Source organism: Halichoerus grypus, chromosome 2 (genome assembly GCF_964656455.1).
Source record: "Halichoerus grypus chromosome 2, mHalGry1.hap1.1, whole genome shotgun sequence".
Classification (NCBI taxonomy): domain Eukaryota; kingdom Metazoa; phylum Chordata; class Mammalia; order Carnivora; family Phocidae; genus Halichoerus; species Halichoerus grypus.
In genome coordinates, this window is record NC_135713.1 from 172,818,401 (window position 1) to 172,837,393 (window position 18,993).

The window sequence follows — 18,993 nt, forward strand, 5'->3', positions numbered from 1 at the left end:
AACATCTCGAAAACCTGAACGACCGCCGGTCGCCTAGGTTTGTGGTGTACGGTAGGGGGCGCAGTTGCTGCAAACGACGGTAGTTAAACATTGACTCCCTCATAACCTGACGACCAGCTCACTGTGTTTACAGCTTTGCACAGACACTGGGCCCTCCTAACGCTGAATAGTTAACAGGTGTGCCAGCAGAAGAACGTGGCTTACTCAAACAGTTTGAAGGATAATATTTTCCTGGTTGGCATCCTATGACCGTAACTAGTTCTCTTTTTACAAAAACGTCTTCATCTTTATCAGTTCTCACCACGTTAAGACTAGCTTTCCTCCTAAAGAGCGTATTCAGCCCCAGGATCCCTCGAGAATCCCTGCGTTAGAAGAACGCCCAGCTGTCCGAAATGAGGGAGCCCAAGTCCCGCCCACTGGCTTGAAGAAAATCTAGACAATACTTCTGGATCAAGCCCAGTCCTCCCAAGAACTGACCTTATTAGGGCTGCAAGGAAAGTTGCTCGAGAAACTGCTCCTGGCTGCCCCTGGAAGTGATCCACAGTCACTGGAAGAAGGAAGCCGCACCCTGGGGAAATCCCAAAAAGGGGGCATGAAAGTTTCCGAATGTCAGCTGTGGTAGGGACGGTCACCCTGTTTAGGCACTGGGCAGCAGATTTGCATTTCTATGAGCTCAGAGCTTACACAATAAGGAATGAACAAAGGATGCCTTCCTTACCTCCAACCCTTCACCCTCTCCTAAGCAACAATCCCCCAAGGCTGGCTCAGCTTCACCAGATCCTGCTTGGATGGCCTTGGGATGCCCAAGTCGCCACATGAGTCAGGAAAGTACCAAGACTGTTGGGGACATGCAGATACTTTGCTCTTTTCTGGAGTCTTGGACCTCCACTTTCCCAACAAGCTTTCGCCTAGTTCTTCTAGCAAAGGAGGGCAGTGAACTCCCAAGAAGTTCTGGTGCTCCTCATGGCTCAAGGGCTTTTAGACCTTGCATCCGGGCCACCTCGGTGTCTTAGGACCAAGCAAAGGAAGCAGCCAGGAGGTCCCTTCTGGCCCCTCACCTCCCTCTCCCTCCCTCCACACGACTCCAGAGGACGGAGGTGCCAGAGAGAGGCTGGGCAACAAAGGTGGCTTTCACCCAGAGCCAGCCGAAAAGGGACAACCGTGGCAGGGTCTGCAGCCCTGAAGCAGGGTGCCGTCCTGTGACTCTGAGCTCAAAAATGTGTGAAATTTCTTTTTGCTGGGTATTCTACATCAAGCGGAACCTGTTCTCAGAGAAACATTCCATTTCACAGACCCTAATGGCTTTCCTCTGTGCTGATGCATTAATGAGGCTCCGGCTCGTTCTAATCAGAAGGAAGCCATGCAGATAATTGCCTGAATTTTTAATTCAGGGTTATGATAGGGGAATCAAAGTCACACTGCAGTTGCTGAGGCTGCCTCTAGTTCCGGGCCATTGACTTTTGCAATTTTCTTTGATTTCCCCCCTCCGTCTCTTTCTCCCCGCCCCCACTTTCTCTCTCTGAGGCTTGGTGGAGACTGACAGTTTCGGGGTGGGGCGGGGTGGAGGAATAGGGACGGCCCTTGGGGTATCCTGTACACCTCCACCTCCTTCACTTTTTAAATCCCCACCCCCACCCCATGAAAGAGTGGAGGATGCGGCCTGCACCTGTCACCCCAGGGCTGGTTCTGGGAGAGCCCTCTGCAACCAGCCTCCCCAGTCAGGGTCTCTATGCCTGTAAGCAAAGACAGGAATTTTGCCCCGGGAGAGGATCTCCCTTGGCAATTTACTTCTCATTTCATTTCAGTTCTCTGGGGCAGGGAGGAGAAATGGCAAGGCAAAAGGGGAAGAAATCAGGTGACCAGAGCAGCTCAGTGTCTTCCAATCCCTGCCAAGGTGATTTGCTCTAGACTGATGCTGGGACCAAGGGCAAGAACCTGGAGGAATCCAAGCCTGGGGTTTTTTCCTGAATTACCTTATCCCCCTGACCTAACAATCACTGAGTGCTAGAATTTCAAAGAACTGACAGAACTCTGAGAATTTACAGGCAGTGGGAAGAGGTGAATTCAAACTGGTTGTATTATACGCCACCAACCAGCAGATGAATGAGAACCCAGAGGCTGGGGCAGAAGGAGGCCCCCTGACGCTGAGCAGTTTTTCCAGTCTCCTGGACCTTGGAGCACCAGAGAATTTGCCAGGGCGAGAGTCAGCCTTTCTGGCCCACCTCCAACCAGGCAAGCTGGCTTTTCCAGGAGAGCGACTGTTCCTACAAGGGGAGGCTCTTCTCCCAGCACCCCTCGTGCTGTCAACAGCAATACTAGAGGCATGGGTTTACACTTTAAACCAGTAGTAGTAGTCCAGACTGGGCAGCTGGATGGCTGGGCACCAGTCCCATGGCCTCGAAGAGCAGAATCTACTTCCACACCTCTGATGCTATGGGGGGTCAGGATGCCTACTTTTGGGAGAAAGAGAAGGTCCTCGCGCCGTGACTGAGCATCTTCTAGCCACAAAAGACTTGATGCCCCTGTTCCACTTCATCCTGCCCTGTGCCTTATGAGGAAAAGGTGGGACTGCCTCTGCTTTACAGAGCAGGAAAAATCAGGCTCGCTGGAGAGAAACAGAAATTGTGCCCCCCGTCTGCACCTCACCTTCCAGTGGGAGCGTTCTTCTGTAGGATTCCGAAGTGCCTTTAGAGATGCGTTCTCTGGGTTTGGTGATGCTATTGCCAAGGCAGTCTTTCCAACCACTGGCTCAGCTTTCCGAAACTCTGAGGAGCTGTGCCAGGCACTGAGGTCACGGAGATGAAAGACCGAGTCCTGCCCTCCTGGAGATCACAGTTTATGGGCTAGATGGATGAGTAAAGAATTTCCATGCCGCGTAGGCAGAGGGAATTACAGTATCTTATGAACACTAAAAGGGAATCCTGAAATCAAGCTAATAAGATGATGGCGAAACTCCCACAAAATTGAGAGAAAAAGCACGAGCCCTTTTTCCTGAGCCCCAAATGTAGATCTGTTCAGAGACAAAAGACCCCGTCCTAAACTTCGGTCCCTTCCCATCTCAAGAACCATCTTTCTCTTAGCACCCTGGAGACCCAGGTCCTCCCCACCACCCCGCAGGTCCTGTGCATTCCAGCTCCAGCCCTGTGAACTTGGGAGTTAATGATTAAACTGGGCATCTGTGCCATGGCTTCCTTGGGGTAAACTGGGCTGCTCAGCCCTGGAAACTACCAAGTGCCTGGCTCTGCCCCAGCCCAGGAAAGACAGATCCAGTCCCCACACGCAGATGCAGCTCATTTCCAAAGTTGGCTGTGGTCTCCACGCACAGTCACCAAGCCTGTTACAAACTTCAGGTGCTGTGGTATAGTAGAGAGGGGGATGGAAAAGGAGATGGGGTCTCGGGTACGAATCCTGGTTCTGTTGACTAATCAGCTGAGTGACCTTGAGACAGTCTCCTTACCTTTCCTTGGTTTCAAGTCCCTCCTCCATAACAGAAGATGGTTGGACCAGAACGTGCCACGTTCTTTCCCACTTTCGTGCTTTTGCACGTTGTTCCTTCTCTGGTACAGCCTTCCTGTCTGCCTTGCCTTCTTGCTCATCCTTCAGCTGAAGCATCACCATCCCCAGGAAGCCTTCCTCCACCCTCTCCCCGCAGGCTGAGCTGGGTGCTCCTCTCTTTAGTTCCCTTCGTCAAGACATTCAGTCTGTTATTACTGCTTTGTTTCCCCCCTCCCCCAAGGAGACCGTGAACTTCTTGAAGACAGAAGCTGTAGTTTATCTACTTTTGTATCCCCCCACACATTGCAGAGTGCCTGACATCAAGTGTGTGTTCAGAAACTTCAATTTTCATCCAATTAGAGTCATTGTGATTTGTGAATTTATTTCTGCCATTTTGCTTCATGTTTTCTTTTTATCCTTTTTGTTTTTTCTCTCTCTCCCCTTCTCCCTCTCTCTCTCTTTTTTTTTTAATACTAAATTGACTGTATTTTCTTGTTTGGAGGCTTTACATTTTATTTTCCTTCTTTTAGTGGGAACCCTTAAAATCGTAACATAAATTCTGAATAACTATAAAGTTAATAATACGTCTGATCTCTTTCCGCAAAATACAAAATCTTTAGAACACTTTAACTTGTCCTTCCCCATCCCTATTGTGTCTTAATACTTTAGTTTCATTTTATTTTTAGACCCACCAAAATTACTTTAAAAAATTTTATAGCCAGTGATTATTGAGATATAGCAGTACGATTATATATTTTTTTTTCTTTAATTTATCTCATCTTGCTTCTTGCAACACCACTCCTTCCATCTGAGCTCAGTTCTCTTCTTCTTGAAGTGCATCCTTTAGTAGCCCTCTCAGTGAGGGTTTGTGACAGATAAACTCTGTCTTTGCCTCAAAATACCATTACTTTGCCATCCCTCCTAAATAGTACTTTAGCTGGGTCAAATAGATTTCTACATTGATGGTTATTCTTCCTGTGCACTTTGAAGACTATTTCCACTGCATTCTGGCACTTTTGGTTGCTGATGAAAGGTCTTGTTTCAGTCTGTCATTCCTGTATAGGAAATGTGTTTTTATTTATCTCTGGTAGCTTCTGACGTTTTTGGTTTTTTGTGTTTTATTTTGTTTGGGTCTGTATTATTTCTGCAGCTTCATTATGCTGATGTGTGTAGTTGTTTGGTTTATCTTGCACAGGACTTGGTATACTCCTTTAACCTGAGCACTCACATCTCTTCAATGTTGGAAGCCAGGATCTCTTTAAATATTGCCATTTCTACATTTGCTCCAGACACCCTTTAAAATCTCTATTAAAAGTACGTCAGAACTTTCTGTTCTATATTTCATGTCTCCTAGCCTCCTTCCATGATGTGTATCTCTTTATTTATCCACGTTTCATTTCGGGTGACTTCCTTAGATCCATATTTTGTATCACTAATTCTCTATTTGTAGCTATTCTACCATCCAGCCAACCCATTAAGTTTTAGGTTTTGATGACTGTATTTTTCATTTTTGAAAATTCCACTTTTTCAGATTAACATTCATTTTTAGTATCCCATTCTTGACTTTTTACCTCTATAAATATTTTAAACCCACATATTTTATAATTTCCTTCAGAATGTCCTATTATCTGCAATTTTGTGGGTACTAATGCTCCTACTTCTTGTTTTTGTTAGCTCTCCTTCATGGCTCTTCATTTCCTAGCGCAGTTTGTAACTTTCATCACGGGCTCATCGTCAGAAGGGATTATGTTTTGTGCAGTTTCATATATGCCTCCTCTAGGGTTCTGGTGATTTGACTGGTTTAAACTGGTTCTTACACTTCCTCACCTGGATATTATAAATTCACACTCCACACTGACATATGACACAGGCTTTGGCTTACTATTTCTCATGGTGTCTCTTCTCCCACCTACCGTCCCAGGAGGGCATTAAGGCTCCTTGTAAATTCCCTAGGTCGGGAGCAGTTTTCCAGTTCCCATTTGTGAACAGGGGAACCCTTAGAATCCATCCCACCTCCCCACCTCTCCCTGTCCTCAGAGTTTCTCTTCTGTGCCCATTTAGTATTGAAATGTAGCCTCTGGCACATAGCGCCCATCTCTGAATCTGAGACCCCCGTCAGGCATCAGGGTCTCAGCGCTTACTGAGCACTCCAACTTTGAACCCTCCTCTTTATTACTTTCTTACGAACTCAACAATGTATTCGGAAAAATATTTTTTTTGTTCTACTTAATCCAGATTGTCTATGAATTTTTAGACAAACAAACCCATGTCAGCCTGTCTCATTAACCAGAAGTCTCCAGAAATTTCTTTATGATGGATGAATGAATGAATGAATGAATGATATCCAAGGTTCCTTCAGGTTGAAAATCTGTCATTTGAAGTGGCCTCAAAGAAGAAGCTTAACATCAGAAATAGAAATCCAAGCATGCTGTGCATCTTTCCAGATCTCTCTTTCTGTGGAAATAGACAAAGGGTCCCCTGACCCCAGTGGACACATGTTTTAGCACATAAACTAAGGTTTGCTCCCAGTTATATTTGGTGACAACGGACAGAAAATTTGCCTAGCTTTTTTGTTTTTCAAAATGGAAGCAATTTGGAACACCTGGGTGGCTCAGTCGGTTAAGCGTCTGCCTTCGGCTCAGGTCGTGATCCCAGGATCCTGGGATCGAGTCCCACATCCGGCTCCTTGCTCAGTGGGGAGCCTGCTTCTCCCTCTACCTACAGCTACCCCTGTTTGTGTGTGCTCTCTCTCTCTCTCTCTCACAAATAATTAAATAAAATCTTTAAAAAACCAAAAACAAAAACAAAATGGAAGCGATTCTATTGACCCTATTTGTGGAGTATTAGAAGACCTAAAAACCATTTTAAAGAGCTTTACAAATAAAAGTTCTGTGCATCCTAATTTATTCCCAAAAGGGCTAACAGTCAAGTGTCAAGGAACCTCCCTGATAAGTTCTTCTTTGTGGGTGTTAGAAGTGCCCAAGTCTTGGGGCTCCTGGCTGGCTCAGTCGGTGGAGCATCCAACTCTTGATCTCGGGGTTGTGAGTTTGAGCCCCACATTGAGTGTAGAGCTTACTTTAAAAAAAAAAAAATACAGAAATGGCCAAGTCTTATTGGAGGGAAACATGGTCCTCAGGAAATTCCCTTTCATGCCTGAGCAACTGAAAGGAAATACTTTCTAGAATCTGCCTGTCTAGAATGAAGACAGGATAATAATTTGCTACATCGTCGGATTTGGGGCATAAACTGCCCAAGAGAAGGCTCTGTGCCACCATCCCCAGGGTATGCTTGTATTGCCCATGAAAATCACTGCTGTTCGGTTCAGTGTCACAAATGTTTATTGAGCTCTTGCTCTGGACCCTGCAGCACACCACACCCTGGGGGCACAGAGATGAACAGGATGAGTCCCCTGCCCTCCTCGTCCTGACAGTCTGGATGATATTGAGCATGGATGGCAAATAAGAGCTTTTCTGTGATTTTTAAAATTTATTTTCATTTTTTATTTTTTTATTTTAATTTCATTTATTCACCTACTTAGAATCTTTGACCTCAAGCCAGTCCACAGGCAGCCGAGGCCCCAAGCTGTTAAACTGCTTGCTAACCATTGCTCACTAAGAGAATGGCAAAGAAAGAGACAGCAGCCCTGATAGGACCCATGTCTCTTGATTTGCCTTGTCATACACTCAGCAAACATCTCTCCTCTAATTCAGGGCGTCTCAGATTTTAATGTGCCACAGATCCACCAGAGAGCTTTTTTAAAATGCAGATCCTGATTGAGGAGACCTGGAGTGGGGCCTGAGGTTGTGACCCCACTTTGTTTTGTTTTGTTTTTTATTTTTTTTTATTTATTAACATATAATGTATTTGTTTCAGAGGTACAGGTCTGTGATTCATCAGTCTTAGACAACTCGCAGCACTTACCATAGCACATACCCTCCCCAATTTCCATCACCCACCCACCCCATCCCTCCCAACCCCCCCTCCACTCCAGCAACCCTCAGTTTGTTTCCTGAGATTAAGAGTCTCTTATGGTTTGTCTCCCTCTCTGGTTTCATCTTGTTTCATTTTTTCCTCCTTTCCCCTATGATCCTCTGCCTTGTTTCTCAAATTCCACATAACAGTGAGATCATATGATAATCGTCTTTCTCTGATTGACTTATTTCACTTAGCATAATACCCTCTAGTTCCATCCATGTCGTTGCAAATGGCAAGATTTTGGTTTTTTGATAGCTGCATAATATTCCATTTTATACAGATACCACATCTTCTTTATCCATTCCTCTGTTGATGGACATCTAGGCTCTTTCCACAGGTTGGCTATTGTGGACATTGCTGCTATAAACATCAGGGTGCACGTACCCCTTCGGATCCCTACATTTGTATCTTTGGGGTAAATACCCAGTAGTGCAATTCCTGGGTCGTAGGGTAGCTCTATTTTCAACTTTTTGAGGAACCGCCATACTGTTTTCCAGAGTGGCTGCACCAGCTTGCATTCCCACCAACAGTGTAGGAGGGTTCCCCTTTCTCCGCATCCTTGCCAACATCTGTTGTTTCCTGACTTGTTAATTTTAGCCATTCTGACTGGTGTGAGGTGGTATCTCATTGAGGTTTTGATTTGGATTTCCCTGATGCTGAGCGATGTTGAGCACTTTTTCATGTGTCTGTTGGCCATTTGGATGTGTGACCCCACTTTGACTAGCAAGGGTCTAATACAAGCCAAATACCGCGCTGATGTACACAGGCCATGGGGGTTGGAGGCGAGGGGTTGAAAAAGACCAACAAAGTTTAAGAAAGAAAGACCCAGACTCTCAAAGCGCAGAGCTCAGAGGCTACCAGAAACTACAGACAAGAAACACCATGTGGTCGTGGTGAGGCTCTGTCTGTGTGCACGATATCCAGGTGCAATGGAAAAGGAAGGGCCAGTCATTTCCCTGGGTGAACTGCAGAGAAAGAGCTCGACTATATTTCCTTACAGGGCAGTCACTTCCCTCTCTGGTGACTAATGCCAAGGATATTTTTTCCAGAGTCTTGAAGCGAAACTCACAAGGCAGCCTCCCTCAGTCGTGCTTGCTCACGAGCCCAGGGACCCCATCCTCTCACACCCCAGATGCCGCTGGGCCTTTGGTGCCAGGACCAGAGCAGATCATTCAGTCCAATTCCGTTGGTATCGACGTCAGCCCCTCTGCCTCCTCTGAGCCCACCTGCTTTTTCAGAAACAGTCCCAGACAGGCTGTGGATGCCTGAATTCTTCGGATGGTGTTGGGAAGAGGGAGGAATTGTGGGAAGAGCTGACCATCTGCCTCTTTGTGTTCATTCCTTTAGCTGGTGGTGTTCTAGAATGAGAGACCCTTCACTCTGTTACTCTGACTCCATGAACCTGTTGGGGTTTTTTTTTTTTCTTAAATGGGGGCAGGTGGGGAGACAAAACTTGTTCCAGTAATAATCTCATCTACATTTAATTACATTGCCCCGGGGAATTTTTCTTCACTGGCAATGAAGGTGGCTTATAAACAGTGTCTAGGGCCCCCAGGCCATAGTCACTTCCTGCAAGAGAAACTGAGAGCGGCTCCCCTGAGCCAGCCCAGCGCTGCATGGGGACCCAGAGTCCGCACTGTTCCCCACGGCAATGGGCATGCCAACTCTGGCCATGAGTTCCCCAAGTGGCTCTTTGAATAGGCCAGGAAAGACAGCAAAGATGAGGAAGGAAATTCCTTGAAGGGGCCCCTCGATTTTATTGCCAAGAAAGATGCAAAGGGCCTAGCTCTCCAATTCTGTATATTTAATGCTTTTCTTTCTTAAAGATTAACAGGGGGAAAGCAGCTAAACTGAGCGAAGTGCCACAAAGTCCACAGGCCTCAAGTGCATGGTCAGAGGCAGAGCCCAGAGGTGCTGCGGCAACCCTCAACATCAGCGTGAGGTGGGGTGGGATGGGGGTGGGGAGCTCTTCCAGAGACACATGGAACTTCAGAGAGAAGGACCTGAGCAGTTGCCACAATCAACCCCCTCATTTACAAATGGGGAAACTAAGGCCCAGCTAGAGGAAAGGATGCCCCAAAAGTCACTGTGCAAATACCCCTAGGGTATTTTAAATGCATTTATTAAAATATATGGATAGGGGCGCCTGGGTGGCTCAGTTGGTTAAGCAACTGCCTTCGGCTCAGGTCATGATTCCGGAGTCCTGGGATCGAGTCCCACATCGGGCTCCCGGCTCAGCGGGGAGCCTGCTTCTCCCTCTGACCCTCTCCCCTCTCATGCTGTTTCTCTCTCTCTCAAATAAATAAAGTCTTTTAAAAATATATATATATGGATAAATTCTTTTATTAAAATCCCTTGGCACATTGTCATGGTTCCTGGGTGGCTCAGTTGGTTGAACATCCAACTCTTGATTTCGGCTCAAGTTGTGATCTCAGGGTCGTGGGATTAAGTCCCACATTGGGCTCCTCACTGAGCGTGGAGCCTGCTTAAGATTCTCTTTCTCCCTCTGCCTTTGCCCCTCCCCCATGCTCTCTCTCTCTCTCAAATAAATAAATATTTTTAATAAATAAAATTGATTTATTTGAGAGAGAAAGTGTACAGAAGGAGGGGCAGAGGGAGAGAAAGAATCTTAAGCAGACTCCCTGCTGAGAGCGGAGCCCCATGTGGGGCTCAATCTCATGACCCTGAGATCATGACCTGAGCCAAAATCAAGAGTTGGACACTTAACCAACTGAGCCACCCAGGAGCCCTAAATAAATATATCTTAAAAAAAAAAATCCCTTGGCACATTGTCATAGAGAACTTCAGAACAATTTATGAAAGCTCAAAAGCTATATAAAGCAGACTCAACCGTCCTTAACTTTCTCTGATACTACTAGGATTCCCTGAATTCATCTGGGGGGAAAAAAGTACCAAATTCATGAAAAATGCATGAAACCATGTAAGTCAGGGGTGGGCAAACTACAGCCTGCTCTTTTGTCTATCCCATAAGTGGAGAGTGGTTTGTACATTCTTTGAATGGCTGGGGGAAAAAAAAAAAGAGAAGGAAAAATAACATTTCATGACATGTGAAAATCCCTTGAAATTCACAGTTCAGTGTCCGTAAATCAGATGTTATTGGTATACAGCCACGTTCATCTGTTTACATATTAACCACGGCTGCTTCTGCAGCAGAGTCCAGTAGTCAGACAGGCTATAGAATGCTCAAAGCCAAAAATATTGACCATCTTGCTCTTTACAGAGAGAGCTTGCAGACCCTTAGGGTAGAAAAGAAAGATTTGGAACAGGATTTTGGAAGTGATCCCAGGCTTTGCCATCTAAAGCTAAAAACCTCCCAGGGGGAACCTAGTACTCATGAAGAAAACTCCCTAGCAGCTTACAGACGACTGCGTGTTGAGAAGGCAAGAATTAACCCCCTGTGTGTAGAGAATCAGGGTCGTGTCCCTGTGAGCTCAGTCTCTGTCCTGCACCTTCACCACAGTCAACAAGCTATATTAGCATTGAAGGTCCCCGTGAGGGCCTCCTGGTGGTTCCCCTGACATGTCCCTTTTAGACAAGTGCACTTCCTGTGTAGACATCACAGACATTCCTCCAGTGGGAGACCCTTTGCTATAGGGTGTTAGGAATCAGCGATCAGAAATGAAGGTATCCAAATCAGGGACTTGTGTTTTGATCTGTTATTAATGGTATCAGAAGATAGGAGAAATGAAATTTATCCTTAAAGCCTTTAGAATTTCCTCCTCTGGGACGCTGCCCCTGACTCCCTTAGGAAGACTTAGAGACAGCTACCTCTGAGTGCCTTTGGACCCTGACCTATACTTAGCGTCGTATTGCAATTAACACATTGCATTGTAAAGTGGTTATTTGGCTGTCTCCAGGAAGACAGGGACCTGATCTTTGCATCTCTGGATCCCCCAGGACCTGGGACCACACCTGGCATATAGTAGGCGTGTTAGTTTGCTAGGGCTTCTATAACAAAATATCACAGACTGAGTGGCTTAAGGGACAAAAGTGAATTTTCTCACAGTTCTGGAGGCTGGAAGCCCAAGGTCAATGTGTCAGCAGGTTTGGTTTCTCCTGAGGCCTCTCCCTGGCTTTAGACAGCCGCCTTCTGTCTGGGTCTTCACGTGGCCTCTTCTCTGTGCACACATAGTCTGGGTGTCTCTTCCTCTTCTTTTAAGGACACCATTCCTATTGGATTAAGGCCCCATTCTTAGGACCTCATTTAACCTTAATTACCTCTTTAAAGGCCCTATCTCCAAATACAGTCATATTGGGAGTTAGAGCCTCAACATGTGAATTTGGGGGGAAACACGATTCAGTCCATAACACTGGGTGCCTAATAAAAAATTTTTTGCAAAGAAGGAAGGAAGGATGGATCCCGAGCACTAACACATTTACAAACGGCAGGGCATGATACATATGTAAGTATAATATCATGCAGTAGAATAAACCATCCTCTCTTTAACTTCCCCTCTCCTCCCGAAACTGACTCACAAGCCACCAGACACCAACTGTGTTGAGTTTCACGCACGGAACAAGAGAAAGGAGACTTTGCTATTCTGGTCTCCCCATGACTATTGACCTTGAAACAGCAGACAGACTCTCTAGGCCTCTCCAGTCATCTTAGGGCACTAAGAAATATGTTTTACCTCATACCATGGTATGTATATTTCCCAAAACAATGACATTACTTTGCAATATGGTCTGGAATTTTCAATTATATTCTTTAAAAAAAAAAAAAACACAATTTTTCTTCATGAACCAATAAATTGATTTTATGACCCACTAATGGCTCAGGACCCACAGTTTGAAACACATGCTATCCTGAAACACAGGATCCATCCTTCCTTCCTTCTTTGCAAAAAAACACATCCTTATAAAAGAAAGCAGAGAAGGGCTCCTTCTCCTCTTTTCCCCCAGTTATTCACCTTCCATGTAACACTTAGCATTTTACAGAAGAGTTCTACAGACATTGTCTTGTTAGACCTCACAACAATCCTGAGAGGTACATTTTATAATGAAAAAAGTGAAAGTTAGTAATTTTGCCCAACGTCATTCAGCCAGAATTCTACTGGGATTTGAATCCACGTTCTCTGACTCTCATTCAAAACTCGTTCATCCTGTTTTATTTTGTCAAAAAGGGGAATATTTGCCCATTTCTTCCACATGTTTATTTGACTATTGCAATTGATTATTCTTACATTACTTTCTAAGATAAGAAAGTTTTAAATGTGGGGGTAATTTGATTCCTAGTTAGATTAGAGCAGTTTCAAATTTTTTATAAAGTTTCAAAATTTTTATAAAGCCTAAGTGAAAATATTTTTTTGGATTATAAAAAAATAGAAATAAATTATATAAAAGTTGGAAAAATATAGAAAAGTTGAAAAAAGAGAAAAATCACCCAAACTCTGAATACCTAGTGAAAAGCATTGTAGGTTGAGGTCCAATTTTTTTTTCTCTATACACAACCACATTTACATTACTTAAGTGACATCATACTTGATTTTATCACTGAACATTGTCCCAGAAGTCTTTTTTCCACATTATTTCAAAATCTCATATTTTTAATGGCCACAAGAACACTTCATGATGCGAACGTGTCATAATTTACTTCACTATCCCCTACTGTCGGACACTCGATTTGTTTCCAGTTATCATCTTTGTAAATCAAAGTTAAGAAAAGAAATAGTCACCGGGACGCCTGGGTGGCTCAGTCGTTAAGCGTCTGCCTTTGGCTCAGGTCATGATCTCAGGGTCCCTGAGCAGGGATTGAGTCCCTGTTCAGCAGGGAGTCTGTTTCTCTCTCTCTGCCTGCCGCTCCCCCTGCTTTGTGCTCTCTCTCTCTCTCTTTGACAAATAAATAAAAAAGAAAAGAAATAGTCACCTAACTACATTTCAGTGTCCAAGTGTGTTTCCTGGATCAATGCCAACATTCACTAAATCTTTTCTGGAAATAAGAGGTAGATGGAGACCTTCAGTATTATCTAATTCAACGTCTTCAACTTAAGGGTGTGGATTCCTGCAGGGGCTACACGACCCTACATGATGGACAGAGCAGAGTCATGCCCTTGAATTGGGAAATCAGAGAATCTTCACATTTAGGCATTAAAAATAATAGAAGGAGACCGTCGGCCAAGGGCTATATTCTCATCAGTCACCAGTAACTCAGCCACCATGGCAAGGAGTCTCCAAGGATGAAGAAGGCCTCAGAGTCTGGGGAAGTGGAAGTGATTTACCGCAAATGACTCTGTAAGATGATGAGAGAACCAGGCCCTGAGCCCAGATCAAGCAATTCTCCACTCTGGGTGCTCTCCGCCCCACTGCAGAGGTGTGGTACAAATCATAAAGTACGAATGAACATGACTCCCTCCAAACGGGAAAGTAGTACTCGAGCGCTGTAGTCTACCGCTTGCCTGAGCGGAATATAAAAACCAGCAAAGCAACAGCTTCGACGTATTACACAAATCAAGAAGACAGGAATAGAGCCACTTGCTTTTAACAGTTTAACAAACTCCCCGAGGGAAGAACTAGTGATGTTAACCATCAATGCAAGACTTCAGCAGGAATTTCATTTCAGGCTTTAAACTAGAAATAAATTTGGGAAGAGCCTCATTTTAATCTCAAGTTCTTTGAGCTTTCCTGAAGCACAAGCGTTAAGGAACACCCAGATGGCAACTCTCTGCCTTTGGTTAGGTCTGTGACTAGGCCCAGCCTCGTTCCCACCACCTCCATTCCATCTTGCAAATTCCTGACTTCCATTGTCAAAATTCCACTAACTGCTGCATCTTGGTTCCTTAAAGAACCTGCTTATTGCTAAACTGCAGGACTAACATTACTCGTCCCCAGACCTCCCTTGGCTACTAGCTTTGGGTCAAGTACAGGTTACCTTGCCAACAACCATGTGAATTGGTATCAGCTTTCTTAGAAGGCAAATTGGCATCGCATATCCCAAGCCCCCAAAATGTTTATACCCTTGGGCTAACTGATCCCCCTCCTGGGACTCTTCCCCAAAAGACAAGTCAAAAGAAGGACATTCGTAACAGGTGTCCCTCATAGCGTTAGAACTCTCCAACAATAGTTCCCTGTGGACAGCTGCCTTTTGTGGAAGAAATTCTGACAGGTCTCGACAGGCTTCTCAAGCCTCACAGCAGCTATACCACGGACCTGGCAACTGAGGCTCGGAGCCCAACGTGGGAACTGAATCCAGGTCACACGGCTAGCAAATGGCAGAACCAAGGCTTGAACTGAAGACTTTGTAACCGTTCCACTCATCCCTAGGGTTGCTTAGGACCAAGACCCCTGGAGCGGCGAGTCTCAGGAATGAGCCACGATACTACAGCCCGCGTGATAAGAGCAAAGACGATGCACAGCGCAGGAAAGCCTTCCTGAAATAATGTTAAGGGAAAAAGAGGAGCACTCCAAATTAACCCCTGCAGTGTGATTATAATTTTCATAAAAATATGTGTAAAAACTGAAAGCGGTCCCAGAGAAAAATCGTTGGGCCAGCATTCGGGGGGAAATATGGGTGGGTGCTTTATTCTATCCCTATTTCCTTGAATGTTATACCAATGTCTTAACAGCAGGCCTCAGAAATAAAAAATTTAAAAAGCCCAAAAAAAACAAAACTTGCCTCGGCCACTGACTTGAGGTTCAATGAGCACACAGGGCCATTTTCCTCTGTCCCCTACCTTTGGGTGACTCCTCCCCCCGCCAGTGCTCACTCGCGCGCGCTCTCTCTCTCTCTCTCTCTCTCTCTCGGTTTCATGATGCCTGCTCCGTGCTGGAAACCACAACTTCCCCCCTGGGGATTGCAGAGCCCCCCAGGAGGGAATCACGAGTAGGTCTTTTTCAGCAGAGATGAGAGGGTCTTGGAATATGACATCACTATTCAAATGGTGAAGGAGAGAGAGAGCGCACCAGACCAATTCACATGCCAAGGAGAAAACCATCAGGCTTTTATGGCTCTGTTGATGGGAAGTGCCTTGCCGACCTAAAGGTCAGGAGCTGACGTGTCCCGTGGCACTGGAGCATTGCATGAAATTGCAAAAATAGAATCTTATAAAAATTCATAAGCTCACAAAACACCCACTTGACTTACAGGTTCGGGGTATGGTGGCCAGGATTTCGGCAGGTCTTGGGAAGAAAGGAAGCCTGATAGCTGCATCTGGGGCACCAGCGTGTCCTCAGCACCGCCCTCGGTCCTTCTTCGTAAAAGAATGCTTGATAACTCACACGCACGGAGGGCTTCCCGTATACATGCCTTGGGCGGGGCTCCTCTTGTTTTAACTGATTTAATCCTACGGTAGATACTACTGGTTTATCTTCTAATGAAGAGTGTGGTCCAGCACAGTGCCTGGCATGTAGGGGAAGTATTTTCCCTTTGGTTAATCATCTGTCCCTTCTTGATCCTAGAGGAACTTTGAAGGTCCCCTTCTCCAGTGGAAATGCTGTGGAAGAACTGGTTAGTGTCCTCCGGGACAAGGCACTGATGACCTGCCATGCACACCCCTCCCCCACCCCCTACCCCAGCTGCTACCTGTGGCCGTTGCCTTTCCCTTCCTATCGGTGCTACCAAGCTCTGCCTGATCAGCCCTCCAGTGGGATTTCTCTTTCTCTGATAGGAGTTCTCTCCCTTTCGACTATCCATTCTCTGATCTCTTAAGACGTTCATCATTGTTGTGCCTGGTTGTTGATGTCCTTGTTTTGCTTTTCTTTCTAAGCTCACGAGATGCTACGTGCCTTGCTTGTCCACACTGTTCTTTGCACACCCAATTGTCTGCACACGGAAAACTCCACTCCGGCACATTTTGCAAGGGCTCTCCTCACCCTCTAATCCCCCCCGGGGTCCCAGCATGATACCTGGCATATAGCAGGTGCTCAATGATTGTGTCATAGATGAGTGAACACACAAATGAATGATTAGCAGGGAGTTTATATGGCCTGAGTGGAGAGTGGGTCATCCTACAAATGTATGCAGGGCCCCTGTTGTTGGCCATGGGAGGAGTGTCACAAGAGGGAAGGTCTGTTAGGCTCCCTGGGGGTCGGGTGAATTAGGGTAACTTCTCTGTTACATGTTTCATATACTCATGTCCTCCTAAAGGAACCCTACACATGCGAATGGACACTTCACTTTACAGAGAGGACTAAGCCGCCTGGTTACACAGCTCGCCCTGCTCCAAAGCAGACGTCACCTCCTTACCCTGGATGACCATTTAGCAGAGTGGTCAAGTGCATGGGCTGGTGTCAGACGATCTGGATTCATATCCTGACTTGCCTCTTACTAAGCAGCGGGCATTCTGACAAATCAGGGGACCCGCCAAGGCTTGGTCTGTAAATTAGGGATCACGATATTGCCTACTTCAGGGGTTGTCGTGAGAATTAAATGAGACAACTGAAGTAATATGGCCCGAGCGGAGCCCGCAGCGGGTCTTTGCAGAGGCAGTGGCTGCGGCGGCGACCTTAGCGGGGGTGGGGGTGGGGCTGGGGGTGAGGGTAACGGGTCGCAGCTCTAGTGTTGGCGGTGGTAGTAATATCAGGGTAATCTTAATTCCAATGTACCCGGAAGCCAAGGCAGTAATTTGAGGAGGTCCAATGGGCTTGTCAGCTTGATGTAGCGCCACACGAAACTGGAAGACTGTCTGAGCGAGTGCACGAGCGGGAGAGGGGTGGATTTGAAACCCAGCACCTACGCGCGGGGACGCGGGGTCGTCCTCACGCCCGCCCGAGGTAACGGAAGAGGAGAGCTGCAGTTCCAGGAACAGCCACAAGGTGGAGCAGCGATGGCGCACCCGCAATGTCTGAACCCCCGCTTAGGACAAAAGGACTGCGTTGCAGGAGCTGGGAGTACTCTGAAGAGCTCAGGAGACTCCTGGTGAATCGAGGAGGGTTGGCTCCCCAAGCTTTAGAGGTGATTTTTGTCCCTGTCATTTAAGACGGGCTTCCGGAGAGCAGGAAGGGCATGGGCAAAGTGGCAATGGAGCAATAGGGGGTGACCCGAGCGGTGGTTCTCAACTGATTCCACCCGCCTGCTGATGCTGCGACAGGGTGCGCTTGTGCTTCGCTCCCTCCCAGCTGGGGTGGAAGCAAACGGGTCACAGGTTATGCGCAGTTCCCCTTTCTTTCTCACTCATCTAGACCCTATTAGGTGAGTTGGAGAACTGCTGGTCTGGACCGCACATGGTGGCCTGGGGATGAGGGGAGTTTAAAAGGTCTTGGAGGCATAATAATTAAAGAAACCCCTTACACACGGAGGCCTAGAGTGGGGCAGAAGGCTGAGTATGGGCAAGACGGGCCTGGGTTCAAATTCTGCCTCTACACTATAGCCACGTGACCTTGGGCAAGGGAATAATATTAGTACCAAGCTGGGGGGTCATCGTGCCAATTAAATGAGACAATACCTATTCAGTGCTTAGCACGTGCCCAGTAGTAAGTACAGTAATGCTCAAAGAAAGGCAGCTGTTATTATTACTATTACTGTGGTGATGGAGGAGGATTGCCGTCACATCCGCTCCCACAGTCCTGTCGAGGTCGTACGGTCTCACGTGCCAGCTGTCTTGTCTTTTGCTCAGTTTGTGTCACATGTGGGCAGAACTGACCTCGCAGTGAGAACTCAAGGCCCCTGAGGGTAAGACTCAAAACACCTCTGTCTCCTGACCACTGCACAATTCTGACTGTAATTCTGGACACAGGGGAGTTGAGCGATCAAGAAGCTCATGCATGGGTCAGTTGCGAGACCGATGACCTACAGGTTTTCCAGCATGGCGCCTAACGAGGCAATGTATGCCAAGCACACTGGGATCGTCCACTCTGAGGAGAATGTCCTGGGCGTCCCTTTTTTCTCGTTGCCAAACTATGGCTCTGGGGGAGTCTGTGTACCTCCTCCCCCTGCTCCGACCTAACTGACCCCACTTCTGGACAGAAACACTGGCATGGAACAGAAGGGACAGTACAAGAAACTAACTTGGTTCAGTGCATTTAGGCATTTGTTTTTCAAGTTCACAAGGCCATTTCCTCAGGGACTAGACGAAATTGATGTATAAGTTATTGTGACATTGAAGGAAAGGAAGACAGAAAGAACTGAAAGTCCTACTTACATAAACTCAAGAGAATTTGAAGGGGCAAAGGTCCATTCTAAATATCTTCTCTGGCCTCCTCAGTCCTCCTCGGCCTCGTTGCTCTTTCTGCCTTCCTGGTCTCTGTTTCCTCAACTGGAAAATGAGAGAATGCGAGCGGCAGGTCACAAGGTCATTTGAGGACCCTGGATGTGGCCCCAGGTGGAGGCTCAAGGTGGGAGGACTCTGGCTCCTTTCCAGTCACCAACTCTCCATGTGACCCCTAGTCGTTCTCCTCTCGGCACCCCAGCTTGCCCGTGTGTGCATGACCTCTGAGGTCTCTCTGGATGACCTCTGGGGACCACTCTAGCTGAGCCGTTGATGCCACTTCTCAGGTTATTCCCAGATTTGCCTGCTCTGTTCTCACCCCTGATTCAACAGTGTCAGGGCCTTGACTAGTAGGTGAGTT